We start from the raw sequence: 7,948 nt of genomic DNA on the forward strand, positions 1-7,948 counted from the left end.
GGGGTGTATGTACGTGAAAATTTATCTAAAATGCGGAAACGACGGCAAATCGCGTTAAATTACGGGAAATACTCATTTCAGAGTATGTTTAGAAGAAATTGCACTAGAAAACGGAAGCAACGGGAAATATACGCTTGGGTTGTGTGGATACGGAAATTTCACTAAGAAGCGGAAAATTTCACAAAGAGTGGGAGCGACGGGAAATTGCTCTAAGATACGGACAATATGTATTTTAGTACAATTACCCCGTACATGTCCACTCAAGTATAAACGGCACTTCGGAAGTATGTGCAACAAGATGACGCACAACCTGAACCCTAATCTGGTATACATACTATGTTCAGGTTGTGCACCATCTTGTTGCACATACTTCGGGAGCACCGTATAAACTTGCCGTCGCTTTCGCTATTCAGTGCATATTTAGCCCACACATACTCTAAAATACATATTTCCCATACCCTAAAGCAAATTCCCGTCTTTGTGAAATTTCCCGTAGTTCCCGCAATTTGAAATTGGCTATTTCCCGTCGTTCCCGCTTTTTAGTGCATTAGGGCCCTAAAATGCGGGAAACGGGAAAAGTTACTAACAAGCGGGAAAATGTTACAAAAAGCGGGAAAGACGGAAAATCGCTCGAAGATACGTATAATATGTATTTTAGTACAATTACTAAGGATGGGCCGGGATTCGGATCCGGACTCGGATTCGAGTCGAATCCAGGTATTTTTTGGACTCGATTTCGAGTCCGCGTCATTTTTACCGAGTCCATAATCAATTCTGTTTTTACTAATTTACGCCTATATTTGTACTTTTGCCTCTATAAATCCCACTACATACCTTAACAAGGTAAAATTCAAGGTTAGATCTGTAACAATATCCCTCGTGTGCATTATAAACACTCCTAATAAAACGACGACAGATATCCAGATAATATAACGCAAGTTAAAAACTATTGATCGCTTATAACAATGATGTTGCACCAGTCGCCTTCAAATTATCTATTCCTTTTGGTATACATGTGGTACACAATAAAATATGTGTTATTGCAATATTTTTGAGTTTTTGATTCACGTAAAAATGAAACATGCTCTGGATCAACCCAATGTGGAATCTCATCAATACCTCTTTTAAATCGAGTTTATTGCATGCAATCCTTTCGCTAAAAAGGCAATGGAAAGCATGGAGAGTTTTAGAACGTTTACATGAACTACTAAATTGCAAGCAGACGTAACACGTTGTATTAACGACGAGTGACATTTCTCTACCATATGCGCACATGACATAATAAATTTACGGCTAGAAATTTTTGGAATTATGGGAAAGCATTGTAGTCGAAAGCTTTTTTTTGTTATATTGACATTTAAGAATTTCTGACTAGCCGCCCAGATTTGACGCAAGGTGGGCTGAAAATCCAGTTCACAGCCTAGGCGCACATTGATCCAAAGAAAATATATATATTTAAAATAATTCAACAGCTATCTGCGAAACCATTAGGCAAAACATATGAACTACGACGTATGTTTGTGAGCGCACGATGCTGTAGCATGGTCAAAAACACGTTTTTCTGCTTTTCATTATGACGTCACGGACTCGGCAGATTCGATTCGAGTCCTTGACCTATTACTCGGATTCGTCAAATCTCTGTAATGCCGGACTCGTCCCATCCCTAACAATTACCCCGTACATGTACACTCAAGTATAAACGGCACTTCGGAAATATGTGCAACAAGATGACGCACAACCTGAACCCTAACCTGGTATTACATACATACTGTACAGGTTGTGCACCATCTTGTTCCACATACTTCGGGAGCGCCGATTAGATTGGCCAATTTACTTCGGGAGCAACTCGGAACCGGTATACTTGTTTTTAAAGACAATTTAATGTACTATAAATAAAATTTGGCCAACATGAAAGGATATAAGCATGTACGGCTAAGATTCTACTTCAAAACGCGACCTCCATTATTATATATATACGCTTTGGGTATGCCTACAACTGCGCGAAGGCTCCTCTTGTAATGGGAGATGGAAAGGTGGCTGTTTTACTTACAACTTCAATAGCGAGGATAAATATATTAAATTGAATGTGTTTGGTTAGAATACTTGCAATTGCAAGGAATAACAAAGTGACAAGAAAATGTGCTCATATACCGGTACCGTACGGTACTCAACACGCAAAAGATGTCTCAACTTATCATTTTCATCTAAGCATGCTAAATATATCACCATATTAATTGATCGTGTGAGCACTAAATCAACAGTACCGGTATACAATCTAATCTAGTTAGTTACAACGTTTTACTTCGCTACCGGCAGTCTCATTTTATTCTAAACAGCCGTTGGAAGCGAGCTCGAGAGAGAGAGAGCTAACTCGCCATGTCTATTTTCTCTATATTTGTTGATCGACATCGCGAGAGAGAGAGGGATAACTCGCCATGTCTATTTTCTTTATATTTGTTGATCGCCCAGATGCCGGCTGATATTAGTGTTAAGCCAACTCACCACGACAAGGTTTCAGCCTTCGAGTCAGAATTTCTTTTTATCAGAACAAACCCAAGCACAGATAGGCATCATAGCTGTACATGGGGAAAAAATGGGAAAGCGGACAAATACTTACACTAGGTTACTTACTTTTTACAATTACTCTTTACATTCCGTCAAATTTCCTCACCCGAGTACCTAAACAATTTAAACGCAGTATAGTTTTGATGGCCCTGGAAACATTTTCTTAATCACACTTACGTCGCCTTGACATTAAAACAAAAACGAAGCGCGATTGAATAAAAAATCTATAGGTAAATAATCTATTTTCAACTCATCGTTAATGTCTGATGGATCTGTTTCCCTATTGCAGAACCTCTTCAATGTTCCTTCCTGAAAGGGAAAAGTTGGAAAAAATGAAAATTAGGTACACTGAAAATTACTACTAAAATTAGTCGATTAATTACAAGGATACTTACATTAGTGAATCTTGTAGAAGGCGAAAGGGAAATTCATTTAAATTGTTATATCTGTTCCTGAAAATCAGCAACGATGTGTCTCTGATCTGACCTGATAATTCAGTTTTCACTAACTCACATCTATGTACGTTTTTCCATTTCTTAAAGGTCATTTTTCTTCGTAGCTTGTTTATAGCGATAATGTTACTTGATGCATATTTGTAATATTTATCCAATAGTGTGCAACCTTTAATACAGGAGGGCCAGATACAAATAACAGGGGAAACCGCGGGTCGCAGTTTGCACACTCATGATTTAAGTTCAGGCCGTCTAATGCTTGCTTTGTTGCTCACGTAAAATTGCAATTCAAATATAACAAGCTTTGTTAGTGAGGTACTAAGTTGTTTACTCACAGCAGGGTCTTTATTGGCGGCTACAAGAGGGGTTTTCTGGTACCATGTCGCCTTATCGAAGCCTTGAGTATGTTTAAAATCAACTCGCTCTCCAGGCTACTTTGACGATTACTCATTTGCGTGAGTATCGAACTAAATTTCATATTGCGTGCAATGTCAAAATTTATTTAGAAGGTCATAAGGCCGATATTTTACCCGAAATCCGAACAAAACAATCACAAACACTTTATAGCATGTTTTATTGACTAAAATGCAGAAAACATAAGTTGTATGAAGCAAAAAAGAATATGCTGAATATTTGTGTGTGATTGTACCCAAAAGGGTACTCCTGAAGTATGCGTACCAGGTGAGGGCTATAATTTTAGGTACAAATACTACGGGAGTAACTCCCAGTCAATGCAGAGCCGGAGATGTTTTTTTAATGACTCGGAGTTTAGAGTCAAGCTCTGATATTTATTTACCCGGCTTCATAAACCGGGCCACAGTATGCTTTCCTAGCTTTTCATTTTAAAGAGGGGGTTCATTCCAAATTTAGGAGGTGGTAGATATTTTGCTATTAGCCACACAACTACTTGTAGTTTGAAAATGTGTCTTTGACTAATCAACTGCACTGGAATGTGTGCTGCTTTCTGAATATTCAAATACAACAAAATTCATGTAGAAAATTATAGTGTGATGTCAACATTCTAAAATAGGTAAGGGGGACACCCTGTAGGTAAGCACTGGTGATATGAAATAGTGAAAGACTGTGATTGAATTATGGGGTTCTATGCGGTCCCGTTCTTGAATTCCGTAGCAATTAACCAACCCCGATGTTAATTTCAGAGTTACAAAAAATGGGGGACGAGTTGTTAGTGAGTACAAAGAGAACCCGTTCTAAAGATTTTGAATCCAATCACTGGTCAAAGAGAATATGTTATTATTATTTCTGATCGTAATTATGGACATACTAAAACAAACTGTATAAGTAAATAAATACAGGAATGTTACGATAATTGTAAAGAAGTCGAAAAAAGGGGGGAAAAGTTATATATTATTCCCACAAACGTAACTTTTTCAGTTTAACATTAGAAAAAAATTCACGCAATTTTTCCACTAATGGCACAAACTGATTCTAATTTTTTATGCACAATGTAGTGATAAAGCATTCAGGCTATATTCTCCACAAAATGGACCGTTTGCGTGTTTTTTCGCGCAAATGTAGCATTTCAATTTAACATCTCAAATACAGTACGTCGCGATTTCCCCACAAATGGTACCCATAAGCAATGGCGCAGTCAGACTAAAATTTCAAGGTAGACGACAAATTTATATTTAATACGAGGCTTACACTCCGAACCATGGCAGGTACAAGCAGCCATAATCCAGAATGTTAAAAGCCCTATACAAACCGAGTTGAATATATTTCATGCCTTGTATGATTACTGACAACTATTTGAATTGCTTGCTATTTCCATATGAGCCTGGGCGCGGCGGTGTGGCTCATCGTGCTATGCGTTAGGAATACGCTCGCCACCGCACCTCTGATTACTCTGCGTTGGTTGGCAAGTTAGAATCCCATGCGAGGATGGTTATGTGCGAGAGGATTGCTGGACTCCTCGCCGTCGTTGGGTGGTTCACTTAACCGCTGGTCGGTTACGGCTTCCCCCACCATCAAGTCCATGCTTCCAAAAAAAAAATAATCAACTAATCCCATACCCGACATGGAATGGTAACCGGACAAGAGGCCGTAGTTCGCTATATGGTTGAGCCGTCTTATCGGCTTTCTTCTCCTCCGGGATAAATATGTAAATTCTATCCTAATAATAAGCTATATTTTTATGAAGTTACCAATACCATCTTGTGCATATCACTGTCTACTTTTATCCCACAAAATGCTTCTTTTGGTTCTTATGAAGGGCTACAACTTCTACATTTATGTGAATGCCATCTTTTTCATATAGTGTGTCGTTTTTATTTCGAAACATAGTACAACTTCAATAAAATATATAGTTATTGCAGATCGATTAGCACTTTCTAACAGCACTGCCTTTCGTTTCAGTACATATTTTCTTCACCATTGGAGGCGCTGGTGGTACATACGTTCCCAATTTTACTGATTGTGACTTCATATAAAAATTTAAAAAAATGGTGACTTCATAATACCCTTGCATGTTTTCGCAAAGCGTGAAGCTTCGAAGACCTTGATTTGACCTTTTAAAATTTTGGGCTTATAGATTTGTGGTGCAAGGTTCTATTTGTCATTTTGATATATTTAGAATTAATACCAATAACCAAATTTTACTATACTGTTTCCAATCAACTGTCAAGTGTTTTGTAAGCTGGAAGCGACACTGTCAAGTACGTATTTCAGTTTATTGTTTTTCACTCGTTCGTACACCCGTACGCTCCTGACGTACCGATGGGACCCTATACCAGGGGTGGGCAACCCCTGGCACGCGTGCCGAACTTGGCTCGCGAGCCCATTTATTCGGCACGCGAGCGAGACCTAGGAAACGAGATCATTCTCCTTCAGGTAGAAAATTTCAAGAATTATCTGATAAAACTAGGTGTTCATTTATTCATATTCGTTCGTTATCAATCCGTCATTTATTTAAACCCCTTTCATTCTTTCATGACCTATGGCTACAAACAAATATAATGTGACGTAACAAATGAGTGAGCTCTTCAGAAATTTTGTCGACAAGGGCGCGGCATTTCTTCGGCTACATTCTTACCTAATAAAGTTCGTCTGTGCCACCCTTTTTCTTCATTTTCTGCTTGATTTATGAAGTTGTACAGTTCATGTTGGTTAGAATTACTTGCTTACTTGGTGTTATAAATTGATTTCAGAAGAAATATAATCGGTTAGGGAAGCGAATATAAGAGAGAAGTGCAGAAAGCAAACTATTGCGTAATTGGGATGCCATTCCAGAAAATTCTTTGTGTCCTAAAAACTTTGCAACTGCATTACTCTCCATGTTTTCATTTATATATGCTTGTGAATCTATGTTCTCAGTTGGGAACTTTATTAAGTATCATAACAGGAGTAGCCTGAAAGATGAAGCCAGTAGTTCGTGTATTTATCCACAAGTTACAAAATATAAGACCAACGTAAAATCTCCATCAACTGTAATGCAGCAGCGAAGTCTCACGTATATAGAATAAAAAAAAAGTAATTAAATCAATTTGTCGGACTAATATTTTCCTGAATAGTGAATCAGTCTGTGCACATTTAACAGGTTTACTCTTGTGTAGTTTTACTTAGTAGCAAAACATTGTTTTTTATTTTGGTCGGCACGCGGAAGAATTTCGTCGTTAAATTTAGCCGATTTTGGCACGCGAGCCGTAAAAGGTTGCCCACCCCTGCCCTATACGGTACCGTACTCGTTGTACACATAATAACTGACGATACCAACAATTTGTACGCGTCTTTTTGCATTGGAGCAGAAGTTCTTAAACTTTTTGAGCCGCGCCCCTCTTTGAAAAATTTTACAAACTTCGCGCTCCCCCCCCCCCCTCTTTTTTCTTTTTTGATGGACAAGTTGTTATATAGTAAGATCGCTCTGTCTCTTTTTGCTTTTTTGATGGAAAAGTTGTTATATACTAAGATGGCGCTGTAACTGAGTAATAGTCTCATAGCGTCATTGCTCAGATTGTTTAGGAATAAAACGCTTCGGAGTACAACTTCGCCATTCACTGTCGTATGTAAAAAGCCAAATAGTGGTTGGTCATCATAGATTCTCGTTTTACCGCTTAGTTTGCAATACTTGGCAAAGTCAAACTGATTATTAAGTAAAACTAAACCAGCAATAAACCTATGCTTTAATGTATTTTCTGTTTAAACGTTTACATAAGACACGTAAATTTTCAATCAATTGTTGTCGCTAAGGCGTTTGCGATTGCGAAAAATTTCTTTATTGTAAAAGTGGTATTATAAAATACCAAAAATAAAACGGAAAACGCCATGAGTTTTGTTTTGGGGTGGACCGCGACAGATTAAAAACACTTTCTTAGACATTGAAAATCTCATAAATTCCTTGTGCCTGCAGCACACCAGTAGTGTTCTAAAACTACAGACTTGATATAAAATTCAATCCTTGGGATTGCAGACTTAGGATTATCTGTAACGGTGATATCTTGAAATTAATCGAGTGGCGACATTGCGATACAGCGGAGTACGAGTTGCAGGAACAGCTCATGTTGGTGAAATTGGCAAGAATACAAATCAAAACAAAATGTAATCGACATTTTTAGGGTTGCGGCTTGCGGATTACCGTGTTATTTTGGAGTACTGGTGCTTTTATTTTATCGACGCAATCGCAGATTTAATTTATCACAATAAATGAATAAAGAAACCATTTTAAATACGTATATCAATCATGGATTGAATATTTGATTCAACAGAAAAACCATTACATATCCGTTGAAATAGTCGGCACTTTTAACGACTGGCGTAATCTCGAGGACTGACTCAGAAGCCGTACCACGGGGATTTCGTTTCGATGAATATGTATTTTTCATCTACTAATATACTTTACATGTATTTTAATTGTACTAAATTAGATTTGATTTACATATTTATCCCGGGGGAGAGAAAAGCGGATAAGACGGCTT

Source organism: Styela clava, chromosome 2 (assembly GCF_964204865.1).
Source record: "Styela clava chromosome 2, kaStyClav1.hap1.2, whole genome shotgun sequence".
NCBI classification, from domain to species: domain Eukaryota; kingdom Metazoa; phylum Chordata; class Ascidiacea; order Stolidobranchia; family Styelidae; genus Styela; species Styela clava.